General features: G+C 37.7%; 1 non-coding gene across 1 annotated transcript; it reads left to right on the top strand.

Moving 5' to 3' along the window:
- Nucleotides 1–17,056: 17,056 nt before the first annotated feature.
- Nucleotides 17,057–17,197, top strand: LOC114673923 (U4 spliceosomal RNA). The gene has a single exon (XR_003724762.1). It is a non-coding gene; the product is annotated as a U4 spliceosomal RNA (small nuclear RNA).
- The last annotated feature ends 654 nt before the right edge of the window (nucleotides 17,198–17,851 follow it).

Here is a 17,851-nt window from a genome sequence, read left to right as displayed (position 1 = left end):
CAAAAAATTAATTCAAAAGTTTACATTTGCAAATCTTTCAGGCTGTAATGACTTTAGTCAGTTCTGTTGATGTATATTAGTCAATGGAGTCAGAGTCTGTTAATTCAACAGTACTTAATATAAATGTTGCTAATCGTTTTCTTCATTTGAAACCAAATATGAAAATGAAACGAAGCAGTCCTGAAGTAGAATTGTTTTTATTGCCCTGGAAAGGAAAATTCTCAGGGATGAGCTATTATATTTTTTCAAATACAGGTTAGCTTTAAGAGAAAACAGGTTTAAACTGTCACATAACCACAGCACACGTACTGTGGGTTTGCAAAGTCACCTGAAGTCAGGGGCCGTTCCTCATGGTATTCTCAGAGCCTTCCTGAGATGTATGCTCAAGGGGGTGCTGAGGAAGTAAAGAAACGTTTTTTCACAGTTTGGGCGTGGAAACCAGCTAAAGTGAGCTTGCAGAGTTTTTTACCTGGAATATCTGTATCTATCTCTGTATTTGTCTATATTATTCACTCAACTGATGCTTTAATGATTTTAAATGTACTTTAAGTTGGAAAATGATTGAACTTGAGAATTTGATAGATTTCTTTTATTATTATTTTTAAAATTTATATAAACTCAAGTGGTACAAGTACAGGTTTATTACAGGGATATGTTGTGTAATGGTGAAGTTTGGGCGTTTAGTGTAACTATCACACAAATTGTGTGTATTGTACCCATTAAGTAATTTACCATCCTTCAACCCACTTTCGCTGTCCCACCTTCTGAGTCTCCAATGACTATTTCAGCCTATATCCATGTGTGTACATTATTAGCTTCCACCTACACATGGTAATTGACTTTCTGTTTCTCAGTTGTTTCACTGAAGATAATGATCTCCAGTTCCATCAATCATTTAAAAATAATAAAGTCTACCCTTCCAAAGGCACTATGATGTTATCTTAATAATGGTCTTAAGTAACTCTCTTAAATTAATAATAACAATTTTCTTAAAATATGATTTTCAGTAATGTTAAATAAATGCTTGAAATGAGGGAGTTAAGCTGATCTCATAGTTTGCCTCCAGCTCTGACGAGCTGTGAATCCACAGTGCTGCAAAACATAGACAATATTTCAGAACCTCTTTACTGGGTGGCATTGTTCTAAGTGTCATTCATAATTAATTTCATTTAAAATATGGTGCCCACAGTTTTAGAATTTTGCCCAAATGTTTGGATTAAAAACAAAGTACCTTTGCAATGTTTTATTATATCAGTACTATTAAATTCATTTTGAAATAGCATACTAATATAAAATATAGGAGGTTCAAAATACCTGTGATTTACCTAGTGTGCCTTTTAACTCAAGGATAGGACTACTGATTCATCTGTCACTCATATTGGGCTGGCACTATGCTAAGGGGCAACGTTGGGGCATTTTGGCCTCTTTTTTCTCAATTGTTCACCTCACTTTTTGGCTTCTCTCTGTCTTTCCATTTCCTTTTCTCTGAAGGTAGGGATGGATATTTTCTGTGTTTTTTTTCAGGATTTTCCATTGTCTGCTTGGGCTTCCATAATAAGATCACACAGACTGGGTGGCTTAAACAATAGACATTTATTTGGCCACACTTTTGGAGGCTAAACGTCTGAGATCAAGGTGCTGCAGGGTTAGTGAGGCCTCCGTTTTTGGGTTGTCGGTAGCCACCTTCTTGCTGCGTCCGCACATGGCCTTTCCCCTGTATTCATGTACTCAGGGCTGGTGTCGGGGCTGAGAGTGGGTGAGCTCTGGTGTCTTTCCTCTTCTTGTAAGGACACGAGTCCTATTGGATTAGGGCCCCACCGTTATGACCTCATTTAACTGTAATTACCTTCCTAAAAGCTCTGTCTCCAAATAGTCACACTGAAGATTAGGGTTTCAATATGTGAATTTTGGTAAGACACATTTAGTCCCTAACAGCTGTCATCAGGCTCTTCTCATGCTGTGAAGTTTTTTCTCATCCTCTGCCTTTAGCTCTCCTCAAAATGTATCTGTTTTCACTCTCAGGATTCTTTTCTTTGCTCATCAAATGAAACAGTTTTTAATGACTACTAATGAGCCCAGACATTAACTAGAGTGTAAGATAATATATTTGTATTTTAAAAAGAAAACTTCCACAGAAACTACCTTACTGCAAGTTACATAAGATACACAGTTGCTACAGGTGACAATTTTAGCCTCACATAAGTAGAACACATAAAGGCTTTTAGCATTGCACCCTTTATGTCATTCTGTTAGGACTCTGCGTTGCCTGTGGAGAGCGACAACTGTAGGCTTCTGGCAAGTTGCCCATATTAAAAAGGGAAATTACAAAGAAAATATGTCCAGTTAACCGGCCCTAATAAAAAGTGAACAGCACTTTGATTATTCTAATGTACTATCAAATTCCAGTAAAAAATGCTACAAGATAGGTGAATTGGAGGATTAAACAAACATTCAAAACCACGTAAGGAAAGACTTTTCTTGACCTAGTGACCTTGGAGAATGGATCTTGAAAAGCTACTTCCATCAAAATAAGGATTGTTGTCACAAACATATCCCCTTCAGTGGAGGACTTTAAGGAATTTCCTGGCACCCAGCATCCAAGGATGCTTCGAACTTTTGTTCTTCTAGCTGCTGTTTGTAGAGACCTTGTTTGAAATAATGTTTCTGGTTTCCTTGATACAACGACAATCCTACTATTTCTCTATAGTTAGGCTTTGTTAAAAAATAATATGAACTGGCTTTCAGCTCTGCCTGTGGATTTACTCCTAATGGAAGACCATTATATTAAGCTTACAATTTTGAACCAGCCAAATTTTTCAAAAGGGCTATTTTTTGTCTCAGTATCCAGAAACACACAAAAACAATTGAGGAATCTTTCTTTTCATAAACAACTTATCTGGTGAGTAACAATACCTGTGACTGCAGGAAAGCCAATATGTCTCTCACAACACTAATAACATGATGTTTGGAAGAGAAGCACCATGGCTGCTATTTACATGTGGAGAGATCTATTTGTGCACGCATCTTTCTATTCATTATAAGCACATTACAGTCTCCTGTTCACCCTAATTATTGTTTCAGAACCCAACAGTTATTGTTGAAATTTGTGAGTCTCATGAGTTAAATGGAAATAGATAATTCTTGAACAAATGGACATTCAGAGGCCTTGATAATTTGGTTAAAGTCACTGGGTAGATTTTAGGCAGATGATATTTGCCCAGTGGCTCAGAGAGCTGGATTGCGTTGGGGGTAAAGGAAAGCAAGAGAAGGCTTTCTGTGATCTTGGAGCATGCTCAGGGGATTGTGTTTTGCAAAGCATCGGTAGGACGTCATCCTAGTTGGTAAAGGAATCATCACAAGAACATATTTGGATTAAATGCAGATCTTGAGCATCAAATAGGGTCAGGCTAACAACTTTTATGAGAACTTTTCCTTTGTTTGCTGACTCTTGAGATCATAGGTTCGTATGAGCAATACTCACCAATTCTTTAAGTACCCATAGATAGTGCCTTGCTGATTTTGTAGGTGGTAAGAATAAAGAAGATTTTTAGGAAGGAAAAGCAATCTTCCTAAGTATCCTTAAAGGTGGCACACTTCTACCATTACCCTGAAATAGTCTAATCGTGTGGAAAGCTGAAAGAGAATGTTTGTTTTATGCATTGTTTTCCTGGATGATAACTGCCAAATGGAGGCACAGGCTCTAATAATGTCCATTTACTTGATTTCTTTCTATGTTCATTTCTTTTTCTTTTTGTGGAGATGGAGGTCTCACTATGTTGCTCAGGCTGGTCTCAAACTCCTGGGCTCAAGTGATCCTCCTGCCTTGGCCTTCCAAAGTGCTGGGATTACAGGCATGAAACACCGTGCTTGGCCTCTGTGTTCATTTTAATTCTGGCCTAATGGTCTGATTTGCTGCTATCCCTAAGGACATTTTTATAGAAATTTATGCTGTTGATTGTTGTAACACGCTACATCTAAAATTTAAAAACCAAACAATCTGGCTTCAAACCTGAAGTTAAGGCACAGGGAGGAGTCTGTGTATTCTAATCTGTTCTTCTGGCACGCTTTGTTCTTTTTCTGTGGAAGCTCAACAACAGATATGTGCAGAGCTTATTAGTTTGTTGTGTTTCAGCTCAAATCTTTCCCGGAATCATTAATCTTAAACTTGAACACAATAGATGCTTAAGGCTGTATGCTTCAACTGCCTTTGTCAAAATAGGCATTTGCATTATAATAGGAAAGTATATGAAATTGCCCTGTTTGTTAGATATTTTGCACAGTCTGATTTCTTTCCGGAAGTAGCACTGTCACTTCTGTTCGGAGCACGAATGTTTACTCTATTTATGTTTAAATAGCATTGCTTAGGCCTTGAGTATGTTGGCTTAGCAGGTAGAATGCTCCACTCCAAGTAACAGAATATCTCACTTAAATAGAATTAAATGATGTGGCTTGATTCTTTTTTCATGTAACAAGAAGTCCAGATGTTAGTGTGTTCAAGTTTGTTTTAGGCATTCAATAATAGTACATAAGACCCAATTTCCTTCCATCTGTAAACTCTGTCATCCTCGATATGTCAGTGATGTCATGTCTACATCTATGGACTCAAGATAGTTGTAAAAGATTGTAGGATCATGTCCTCATAAAATGCTTTTGAAGTCAGGAGAAAGGGCTGGATTAAAAGTGATGGAGTGGAAACTTGCAGCAAAGAGTACTCCTCATATTGATTTCTTTTTATTCCTAGTTGAATAAAAGCAAGCAAAACAACTATCAGTCATTTTAGCCTATCTCTGGAATCTGGCCCTTCCTATACGGAGGAAGGGTAGAGGGCATAGCTGTGGGAGGGTGAGCCAATGCTGCCTCGCTCTCAGGCAGTTGCCCCACTATCTCTGGCACTATCCTTCCTCTTCTTGGTTTTTCCCCTAAGGAGACCCAGGCCACAAATCCCCGCCCACCATCTGGAAGAGAAAAGGCATGTCCCAGAAAAACTTTTCACCTACTTCCCATAGATAAAGCCAGACCATCCCTATGAAACTCATTCTCTCTGCTATGTTCAGTAATCTTAGAGAAGACATTTAGGTTTTTGTGTCTCCTAAAATGCTGTAACATTTGGCATTGTTGACTAATTGCTACCTTCTTCTTGAAAGGCAATTGAGGAGAATTTTGGGGCAACATTTTCTTTTGGTTTTCTTCTGATTTCTTTTGTTATTTCTTCATAATTGCTCGTCAGCTTTTTCCTCCTATCTGTCTGGGGTTCACTGGGTTCCTGACATACCTCTTTTTGCATGCTACTCCTCTTCCTTGTGCAATCTTATGTGCTCCTTTGGTAGCAAGTATAGCCTAAATGAGTTGATGACTTCCAAGCCTGGATCTCCAGCTTGCATTTATTTATTGTGCTGCAGTTCCATACATCCAGTTATCACTGTGTAAACATTTTTATTCGCTGTCTCGTTGGTATTTGAACTCAGATATTACAGACTGAATTAAACTTTTTTCCTCTTTGCACTGTCCCCTCCCCTGGCTTGCTTCACTTCCTTCATTTCTGTGTCACTGAATGGCCCCTCAGATATACCCAGTGGTCCAAGTCCTCTTCCTCATCTCTTGAATCCAACCTCCCCCAAAATCCTGTTGACTGTGCCTCCTAGATATTTTTGTAATCAGTCTCCTTCTGTCCACTTCTACTGACACTGCCTGAGTTCAGTCACTTCTCTTGTTTTACCTTGATTATTCATTGCAGACCCTCATAACAGCTGTCAGCATCCCTCGTTTCTGACCCACAGCTTTCCTTTCTGTAACCCCAAATCAGGCTGATTGTACCTGAAAGTCACATCTGATTAAAAGGTTTCCCCTGTTTAAAATCCTTAGATAGCTTCACATAACCTTCAGGATAAAAATCCAGACTCATAACATGTCAACATGAGATCTTCAATGGACTTTAACATTTTTTGGTTCACAGACAGCTTTTTTTTTTTTTTTTTTTTTTAGTTCTTAGTTTTTTATTTTACTTTAAGTTCTAGGATACATGTGCAGAATGTGCAAGATTGTTACATAGGTATACATGTGCCATGGTAGTTTGCAGCACTTATCAACCCATCATCTAGGTTTTAAGCCCCACATGCATTAGGTATTTGACCTAATGCTCTCCCTCCCCTTTCCCCCAACTCCCCGACAGGCTCCAGTGTGTGATGTTCCCCTCCCTGTGTCCATGTGTTCTCATTGTTCAACTCCCACTTATGAGTGAGAATACGTAGTTTTTGGTTTTCTGTTCCTGTGTTAGTTTGCTGAGAATGATGGCTTCCAGCTTCGTCTATGTCCCTGCAAAGGACATGAACACATTCTTTTTTATGGCTGCATAGTATTCCACAGTGTATATGTGCCACATTTTCTTCATCCAGTCTATCACTGATAGGCATTTGGGTTGGTTCACGTCTTTGCTATTGTAAATAGTGCTGCAATACACACACGTGTGTGTGTGTCTTTATAGTAGAATAATTTATAATCCTTTGGGTATATACCCAGTAATGGGCTTTTTGGGTCAAATGGTATTTCTGGTTCTAGATCCTTGAGGAATCGCCATACTGTCTTCATTTATGAGGAAATGTATGAAACCTTTCTGCCTGCTTTAGTGTTAAATGCTGAGTTTCTCTTCACAGGCTTGTCTGCATTTTTTTTTTGGCAAGAACTTTAAAAACATGGTCTAGTCCTTTGTAGCTGTAGTTTATAACATGTCTGATACATTACAGCCATTTAAAAAGTGATGAATTATTAATTGAAAATGTCTTTCTCTTTAAATGTGTGTGTCTATGGTCAATAGTGTAAGCAATCTGAATACGTATGTTACTTTAGGGAACATGTCTGTTTCCATATTTCAATGGTGCCCCATTTTTTTCTTTTAATTGGGATTCTCATTATCTTATTTTTCCCTTCAGTGGAATTATCTGACAATCTGACATGATTGTAGGCTGACTCCAGTCCTCAAAGTTTCTATTACAAAATCTATTCAGAACGGTGTAATAATTACTTGGTATTGGCAGAGTAAGTAGCCAGAAGAGGATCACTAATACTCTCAGTTCTTGATAATGTTCCATAAAAAGGGATAAGTTAACCTCCATCCCAATTTGATTTCTTTAAGATATTGAGGCATAGAGACACAGGATGTAGGTTGTGTCACTTCTCTTTTCTTTTTAACCATTTTCTTTATTAACATGTCTCCAGAAATCCTCTTTCTCTCTTGACAATGCATTCACTGATTACACATTTTACCCTCTGAAGCCAACTCCATGGTTTAAATCACTTTAGGCTATCAAGAAAATTACACAGACAAATTCAATATCAAGCTGAACTAGATACTTAAATGAAAATAATTGGAATGATATTCAGAAAACATCCTGTGTAAACAATCGAATGGCAAATATAGTTTTAAGAAAGATTGTAAATGCACTGCATTTAAATAATTACATGAAAATGTGCATTTGAACATGACGGAACAAAACATAAATGGATGTTGAATAAAAGCTCAAAAGCACAGGCAACAAAAGCAAAAATAGACAAATGGGATACATCACACTGAAAAGCTGCACAGCAAAGGAAACAATCAACAGAGTGAAGAGACAACCTACAGAATGGGAGAGAATATTTGTAAACTATGCAATTGACAAAGGGTTAATATCAGGACTATCTAAGGAACTCAAACAACCCAGTGCCAATACAAACAAATAATCCAATTTAAAAATGGGCAAATGACCAGAATAGACATTTCTTTAAAAGACATACAAATAGGCTGGGTGTGGTGGCTCACACCTGTAATCCCAGCACTTTGGGAGGCCAAGGCGGGTAGATCATGAGGTCAGGAGTTCGAGACCAGCCTGACCAATAGGGTGAAACCCCATCTCTACTAAAATTACAACAATTAGCCAGGCGTGGTGGTGTGCACCTGTAATCCCAGCTACTCAGGAGGCTGAGGCAGGAGAATCGCTTGAACCGGGAGGCGAAGGTTGCGGTGAGCTGAGATTGCACCACTGCACTCCAGCCTGGGCAACAGAGTGAGACAACATCTCAGAAAAAAAAAAAAAAAAAAAAAGATGTACATACAAATAGCCAATATGAAAAAATGCTCAACATCACTAATCATTAGAGAAATGCAAATCAAAACCACAAGGAGGTATCACCTCACCCGTTAGAATAGTTATTACCAAAAAGACAAAAAAACAACAAATACTGGTGAGGTTGTGGCTAAGTGGGAACTCTAATGCACTGTTGGTAGGAGTGTAAATTAGTACAGCCACTGTGGAAACAGTATGGAAGTTTCTCAAAAAACTAAAAACAGAACCACCGTATGATCCAGCAACCCCATTACTGGGTTTGTATCCAATGACAATGAAATCAGTGGCCAGGTGTGGCGGCTTACACCTGTAATCCCAGCACTTTGGGAGGCTGAGGCAGGTGGACCACTTGAGGCTGGGAGTTCGAGACCAGCCTGGCCAACATGGTGAAACACTGTCGCTACTAAAAATACAAAAATTAGCCAGACATGGTAGCACATGCCTGTAATCCCAGTTACTTGGAAGGCCAAGGCAGGAGAATTGCTTGAACCCGGGAGGTGGATGCTGCAGTGAGCCGAAATCATGCCACTGTACTCAAGCCTGGGCAACAGAGCAAGACTCCATTTCAAAAAAGAAAAGAAAATGAAATCACCATGTTGACGAGATACTTGCTTGCACTCCTATGTTTATTGCAGCACTATTCACAATAGCCAAGATACGAAACCAACCTAACTGTCCATCTACAGATGAATGGATGAAGGAAATGTCATATATATGTCACATTTAATAGTAGTATTCTATTACATACGTGTGTGTATGTACATATATGTATTAGACATGTATATAATGGACATACAGATATGTCTATTACATATGTAATATTACATATTTGTACCCCAGGAACCTGGGGTACAAAATGATTGAGTGACTTGCCAAGATTTACACGGCTGGTAAATTGCAGAACACATATATGTATATACACACACATATATGTAATAGACATATATAATATGTAATTGGATTACAAGATTACATATTATATATATTACATATATGTCTGTATACATATATGTGTATACATACACATACGTAATAGAATACCATTCAGCCATAAAGCAGGATAAGATCCTGCCTGTCATTTGCAGCAACATGGATGAACCAGAAAGATATTATGTTAAGTGAAATAAGCCAGTCACAATAAAACAACCTCCACATGATCTCACTCATATGTGGAATCTAATAGAGTTGATTTCATAGAAGTAGAGAGTAGAATGGTTATCAAAGACTGAGAAGGGATGGGGAAACAGGACAGGACCTGGAGAGGTTGGTCAACAGATGCAAAGTTAGGAAGAATAAGTTCTAGTGTTTTATTACACAGTACGGTGACTATAGCAAATAACAATGTGGTGTATATTTCAAGATAGCAAGAAGAGATTTTGTGTGTTACCACCATAAAGAAATAAATGATCAGTGTTTACAGTATAGATATGATAACTACCCTGATTTGATCATCATACAATGTATACAAGCATTGAAACATCACATTGTACCCTATAAATGCACAATTATTACGTATCAATAAAAATAATTAAAAAATAGATATTCACAAGTGAAAGGCAGCTGTGGAGGCCTTTTCTAATTACAGAAAATTGAGCCTTTAAAAAAAATCTGGCTTGCACACGTAACAGCCATAATTTCTTCAGAATGCTTACTGTGCATGTTGATTTAATCTAATAGGATAGTCATACTTCTTCTGTATATGGTAGAGTGACCTGGTTTTAAAAACTGCCACATGAATGGCTAGAGTGAAATTATGAAGAGCATGCATTCTAGTGCTTGAGTGCCTGGCTCCAAATTCCAGTTCTGCAATTTACCAGCCGTGTAAATCTTGGCAAGTCATTCAATCATTTTGTACCCCAGCTTCCTATTATAAAAGCTGGGAATAATAATAGTACTTGAAAGGGGTAACATGAGAATTCAATGAGTCTATTTGTCATGTGCTCAGAACCACATCTGGTACTTTGTACATAAGGTCTAAAAGGCGGGAGGGTGGCCATTATTGTCAAGGACACCCAGTCTTCATTGAGCCCATTAAAGATGCCAGCACAGTGTGTCTACCTTGTATGTGTAGTATCATTTAATCCTAAAATATCTTTTTAAAGTGGGTTTTTAAAAATTATTATACTTTAAGTTCTAGGGTACATGTGCACAACGTGCAGATTTGTTACATATGTATACATGTGCCATGTTGGTGTGCTGCATCCATTAACTCGTCATTTACATTAGGTATATCTCCTAATGCTATCTCTCTCCACTACCCCCTACCCACAATAGGACCCGGTGTGTGATGCTCCCCTTCCTGTGTCCAAGTGATCTCATTGTTCAGTTCCCACCTATGAGTGAGAACATGTGGTATTTGGTTTTCTGTTCTTGCAATAGTTTGCTGAGAATGATGGTTTCCAGTTTCATCCATGTCCCTACAAAGGACATGAACTCATCCTTTTTTATGGCTGCATAGTATTCCATGGTGTATACATGCCACATTTTCTTAATCCAGTCTGTCACTGATAGACATTTGGATTGATTCCAAGTCTTTGCTATTGTGAATAGTGCCGCAATAAACATACGTGTCCATGTGTCTTTATAGCAGCATGACTTATCATCCTTTGGGTATATCCCCAGTAATGGGATGGCTGGGTCAAATGGTATTTCTAGTTCTAGATCCTTGAGGAATTGCCACACTGTTTTCCACAATGGTTGAAGTAGTTTACAATCCCACCAACAGTGTAAAAGTGTTCTTATTTCTCCACATCCTCTCCAGCACCTGTTGTTTCCTGATTTTTAAATGATTGCCATTCTAACTGGTGTGAGATGATATCTCATTTTGATTTGCATTTCTCTGATGGTGAGTGATGATGAGCATTTTTTCATGTGTCTGTTGGCTGTATGAATGGCATCATGCTACCTGACTTCAAACTATACTACAAGGCTACAGTAACTGAAACAGCATGGTACTGGTACCAAAACAGAGATATAGACCAATGGAACAGAACAGAGCCCTCAGAAATAATACCACACATCTACAGCCATCTGATCTTTGACAAACCTGACAAAAACAAGAAATGGGGAAAGGATTCCCTATTTAATAAATGGTGCTGGGAAAATTGGCTAGCCACAAGTAGAAAGCTGAAACTGGATCCTTTCCTTACTCCTTATACGAAAATTAATTCAAGATGGATTAAAAACTTAAATGTTAGACCTAAAACCATAAAAACCCTAGAAGAAAACCTAGGTAATACCATTCAGGACATAGGCATGGGCAAGGGCTTCATGTCTAAAACACCAAAAGCAATGGCAACAAAAGCCAAAATTGACAAATGGGATCTAATTAAACTAAAGAGCTTCTGCACAGCAAAAGAAACTACCATCAGAGTGAATAGGCAACCTACAGAATGGGAGAAAATTTTTGCAATCTACTCATCTGACAAAGGGCTAATATCCAGAACCTATAAAGAACTCAATCACATTTACAAGAAAAAAACAAACAACCCCATCAAAAAGTGGGCAAAGGATATGAAGAGACACTTCTCTAAAGTGGGTTTTTTAAACCTGCATTTTACAAATGAGAAAACTGAGGCTTAGTGGTTAAACACTTGCCCCAGCTTAGTAAATGACCACGCTGGGATCCAATTCACTGTCCTACTATAATAGGGCTCTAAGGAATTTGCTTAAGAAAGTGCCTTATTTTAACACCTGATATTAAATTTAAAAGATAAAGTTATCCAGATTATCATAAAGATGTCTTTTCAGAAATCATGGTAAGATGATAAGAGAAGGTATTTATTTTTACTCAGGTATATTTCTTGTGTTGTTATCTACCCTAGTTTATTAAACCCTAGATATGACAAAAAACATGCATGTAAAATCTAATTAGAAAGTACCCCCTGACTTTGAAACCAGCACATACACAGTTTTCTGAGTCCAATAAAAGAAAATACGAGGGCTTATTGTGAGGGAACTACCAGTGAAATGACCTTCGATAGGTGCTATGGTATAGAAAAAAATGTATCAGTAATTATTCTGAATTTAAGATAATAGAAAACAGTGAAAGATAAGTGATTTAAACCTTAGTCTCTTCCATGAATATTATATTAAATATCACTATAATATTTGTGTCATATTTTAACATATATGAAAAATCATGCATAATGATATATCTCTAATTGGAGCTAACAATTCCTCATGATATGCACTACCCTAGTACTTTGTAAGTCATGTTCATAGCATCGATAGTCTTTATTCATATGTGTATATATCCCACAGTGTGTGAGGTCCTACTATATGTGGGACCCTGTGCTATGTGGGCTGAGAAGACCATGATGAGTAAAATAGACTGCTATGACTCTTGCCAACACACAGCATATAGTGTAATGAGGAAGAAATAATTAAAAGAGTGAAATAGCACATCTTCACTCTAAATCATCTGCTTTTCAGTTAATGGTGACTTTATTCCCCCATAAGAATGTGTGAATATTTATTTTATATTTGTTCACCTAAGGAGGCTACTTGAATTGTTTTGTTAAAATTAAGGCCTATCTGTTTTAAAGGTAAATTTAATTTTTCCCAAAAGAAAAAAAAATAACTTTCTACCTGCGATATGTAATGTTTCCAAACTGTGCTCCTAGATTTAGGTCTTGCAAGGGTTACCCCATTTCACAGTGACACTGACTTGGTTTCCTTTCTAATATTATCTTCTTTGATAGAAATTTTATGATTTTCAAGTCTCTCGAGGTACTCCCTTTCTTTTTAAGATCTTGTATTTTCTTATTCTAAAAATATTTCTATTTAGACTGCATCACCCTTCTCATCAGTTTTGTTTTTGCTTAAAGCACCATTATGCTTAGCCATTTATTTACCCAAGCCAGCTTATGGCTCCAAGGGAAGGGCGGCCGTAGTGTTGAGTACTGACTCTCTCTGAGCACCCGGAGAATTAAGAGCATGCTTCCCTCTTAATGAGGAGGAAGAGGAGACTAGAGTTAGCTGAGTGGTGGAGCGGTGGTGGAGACGGGGGACAGCAGGTGGAAAGGGAGAATGCAAGCAGGTAGCAGGTAAACTTCTTGGGGAGTAGCACTGAGTGTTTCAGCCTTCTCCTGATGACAAACAGCAGTGGCCATGAAGCTGTGAGAATGGCTGAGTCCTATTTCTTGGATATGAAGCAGATGCAGGAATGCCATGGAGCGTTCTTTATCTCTACAGTATTAGAAATACATATTTGTAATTGGAGCAAAAAAAGCACATTTACCAAAGGTAATTATATTGCTGCCTGACAAAATGAAGGATTCTTAGTGTTTTTATGAGTCAGTACTTAGATCAAATGTCTTGAGCCTGTGCAATTATCAAAAATTTAGTACATGTCATACCACTTCCTAAAGAGGCAGATTGCCATATAACAAAAGAGCCATTTAATAATGGTTGCTCTCTTTACATTGTTTATCAGATCGGTTATGGCGCCTCAATATATTGAGTGTAACTAGCTCCGTTTATTCCTCTTCCCCCAAGCTAGAAGTATCACCTTCAGCAATATTTCTACAGGATATTTGACCAGGGGACACTGTTGTACATTATAATGAACCAAGGGAACACCAATGGGAGCTGCTGAGCTGTAATACATACTTGCAATGAGGCTGTCGAAGAAATATCCAATATTGGAAATACATATTGTGATTGGAGCAAAAAAAGCACAACATTTACCAAAGGTAATTATATTGCTGCCTGCCAAAACGAAAGATTCTTAGTAAGTGTTTTTGATGAGTTAATACTCAGGTCAAATGTCTTGAGCTGTGCAATTATCAAAAATTTAGTTACATGTCATACCACTTCCTGAAGAGGCAGATTGTCATATAACAAAATAACCATTTAATAATTATATACTTACATATACATACACATGAATTGTATGTGTTTAAATATTTATACATTGGTAGCATTAATTTTTTTTTACAAGCAATTCCTATTCGCATCTCATAGAATACCAGCTTCTCAGGAAACACATCTTCATCCATGCTGATGCTAAGAAATAGGCAACTGTGTTTATGCTGCTTTCTTGTCTCTATGATATTAGCTAAACTTATAATAGTTGAATAAAATTACATGTTGGGGTGTGAATTGGGAAAATTACTTGGTTAAGATGGCCTGAGTTCTAGGCATGGCTCTGCCAGAGGTCAGTGAGAAATTCTATAGGCTATGTCAATGTACTTGCCTGTCCTCCTGACTTTCCTTTTTGGCATAAATTTCCCTAGCAGTGTTTCTTGCTCAAAGGAGCAATCCCAGGCTGTTCTTTGCCCAGGGATGTCTTCCCAAGATAACCAGAAATGGCTTCATGACCTAAGGGTGGACAGCAGTGTTCTATTGTACCCACAACATCATGGTCTCACATGGAAGAGATGAGGCCTGTCATCAATCCATCAGATTACACTTTTGATACTGCAAACTGGAATTACAGAAAGGTTTCTTTTTGGAGTAGGGCCAAAAGAAACAAATATGCAGAATGTAGGTAAGTATATCTTAAGTAGGATGGAATTTGTCTTGAGTGATTTTTACTGGCTCCCTTTTGGGAATCTTACCTGAGTCTATTTTTTTAAATAATCAAATAAAATAGTTCCTACCTTTCTTCTTTATTGCTGTGTGAATTTTTTAAAAATACTTTTTCTTTTTTTTAAGTTATACTTTAAGTTCTAGGGTACATGTGCACAACGTGCAGGTTTGTTACATATATATATATATGTGCCATGTTGGTGTGCTGCACCCATTAACTCATCATTTACATTAATAGCTGCATGTTTGTCTCGGATATTTTGTATGTTGTAATTATTTTAAGGGAGACAATTTTCACCCCTACTATAAAATTATTGGGTTAAAAAAGCCACCATAAAACTGGAAACTTTAAATTGTCCCGTCTTTGTTTTCTAAAAAATGGAAACCAATAGTCTATAAATGTACATTGTGGTTATTATTCTTTTATAGTTTTCCACTAACTCTTCTTATTGATTCAAAAATATTTCAAGAAGTTATTTTTTAGAGCTACTTTTTGGAGTGATCACCAAAGAAATTGAAGAGATCATCTCTCAGCCATCAACACCCTACTGGCCCTGAATAGGTCTCCTTGCCCTTATGTAATTCCCTTGAGGGAGGGAACCTGGAGGAGGATGAGAAGAAAAACAATCAAAGAAACAAATCAAGCATGCATTTGAAAGAAAAGCTTTCTGTCAGCTTTCTTCTTATTTTTCTTCTTCTTTTTTTTTCAAACACAGGAGTGATTGAGTCACAGCCTGCCCTAATGGTTTTTTATTGAGTTTCTAACCGCCAAGTCATGTCTGAGCTGCCAATTTAAGTTTCAAACTTTTAGAAGAAGAACTGTTCCATATCAAGCCATTGATTCCTATTCAATTTTGCAAAATAAAGAGATCACTTAAAGAACTCTGGGGAAGAGGATATTTGAGTTTTAGGGCCCAAACCCCTTGGCTTAACTTTCTACCATGTTGTCCATTAAAATAACTGAAGAGGGGGAGATTTTTCAATGTAGCACCAAAACCTTATATTAAGAATTGAGCAGATATGGGGTTCAGATAGGAGTTTTTATGGACAACAATACAGGAAACAGGATTAAGAAATAGCATTGGCCTATTTCCTTATGCTACAGTTCTGGGTCTGAAGTGGTACAGCTTTGATGTTCTGTTTGTCGTTCTGTGCTGTGGCACTTTAGAAGTAAGAAAAAGCATTGATGTATTATGGCAGTGATTCTTAAACCTCTATATGCGTCTGAATCACCTGAAGGGCTTGTTAAAACACGATTGTTGGGTCCTACTCCCAGAGTTTCTAATGCAGTGGGGTGGGACCTGAGAATTGGCATCTAACAAGTTCTCAAATAATTTTGTTGATACTGGTTTGGGGACCAAGTTTTGAGAACTCCTTTATTACAAGGTCTCTCTTCTCCATGGCAGCTGAGAGGAAATTAAGGGTGTTATTCTGAATTACCTAAAATTAGGAAGTTAACTGTGGTTAGTGGTTCTCAGTCTTGGGTATTTTTTATGAACCACTTGAGGAGCATTGTAAAAAATATTGATGTCGATATCTTTGAGACAGAAGTAGGATGTTGATAATTTTTGAAAGATTCCCTAGGTGTTTCCAATATGCACACAGAGTTGAGAGCTCTTTGTCATTTCCTAATTAGGTATCAAGGATTTTCACCTACTCCAAATGAACAGTGTTGGTAGTACCTGGGCAACCTCTGAGAGGCAGAAGAGGAGAATTAGTGACAAATCCTCTCACAGTAACTTCTAATGCAAGGCTTAGAGTAGGTATAACTTGATAAATCACGAGTCTCTAACACACACAAACCAATGAAAGATTTTTTTCAACATATGAAACTTTCATGGAGTCGTTTCCTATTCAGAGTGAAAATATGGGGTCGTACACCTAAAAGGAAGCCAAATTTCTCTAAGGCCTTCTGTTTTTTGGGGGGGAATATGGTAGGCATTCTACCTTATAGCATATCCTCCATCATGTGAACTGAGAAGTTGACTTATCCACAAGGAGAGAAACTGGAGAACTCTTGCTATATTCTAATACTAAGCTTGGCCAAATTGCATTCTGCTCAAGAACGAGTAAACTGAGAAAATTGGATCAAAGCTCATAAAACAGTCTGCAGCCCAAGAGAAGAACATTTCTCTAAGTGTTCAACAGAGCATCTTTCCTGCCAAATAGAATTACTAAATGACAAGGAAAGAAAAACTATTTAAAATACCTGCCTGATGGCCTAATTTGTTTCATGAAAACATTATTTGTAACAATAAATAGGTCAAGATAAGTAGAGACTAGCTTGTGATAAGAAGAAAATGGAAGGAATCAATAATAGAAGCAATAATAGAAAAGACATATTGCAGGAAATTGAATTATTTACACAATATCTGTATTTTAATAAATTAGCACTAGAAGAATAATAAAAATAAGTTAGTTTAAGCTTTGTGCAGCGGCACTATTGTAGCTACTGAGGTTCCTCCAGGGTGCGATTATTGCTAATTAAAAACATTTCCCAATACCCTGGTGTGATGACTTGCATTAGAGTGGGCATAGGCAATTTTTGACAGTCTCTACAGAGACAGAATTTAAAAAAGAAAAAAGAGGATTCATTTTTAACCATAATGTCCAAATATTGTATTTGATGTATCTTGCACTCTGCCACTTGTCTTCGAGTGCCAAGCTTGGATGCTTGGGACCACAAGGGAAATGCTGTGGTTAGGAAACACTTGATTATTAACCAGGTCACCTGTCTCAAGTCCCTGCTTGAGTTTCTGCTTTGTTGGCAAGAGGGAAATCTCCAGATTTTTTTTTTTTTTGGCCTTATTCCTGGGAAATCTCGACACAGAGTCCATTCAAATCTGCCAGCTACTTGCTGTGAACCCTAACCCCTAATCCAGTCCTTCTTAGCTTTGAGGGATCCCACAAAAAGCAAGAGAAATAGAAGTTTCCAAAATGAACCAGTCAAATTAATAATTACCACAAATAATTCCAAAGTGGAGAGAAATGTTTACTTGGGTGAGTCAATGGTTTTCCTCTCTGTCCCACGAAAGAGAAGGTGCCCATACTACGCTGCTGGGATAGGGGAGCCACCAAAGCAAAGAGCCCTGGAGTCTTACTGCCAGTGAATTACACATGTGCAGATCTGTGACCTCTTCTCCTTATGATTGGTGGGGTGGGGGTGGGACCCCAGCAGCCCTATTTCAACAGGAAGCAGGTAGGCACCGATCTTCCTA

This window comes from Macaca mulatta, chromosome 18 (assembly GCF_049350105.2).
Source record: "Macaca mulatta isolate MMU2019108-1 chromosome 18, T2T-MMU8v2.0, whole genome shotgun sequence".
Classification (NCBI taxonomy): domain Eukaryota; kingdom Metazoa; phylum Chordata; class Mammalia; order Primates; family Cercopithecidae; genus Macaca; species Macaca mulatta.
Note: the sequence above shows the minus strand (reverse complement) of the source record. Positions and strands in the feature narration are given on the sequence as shown.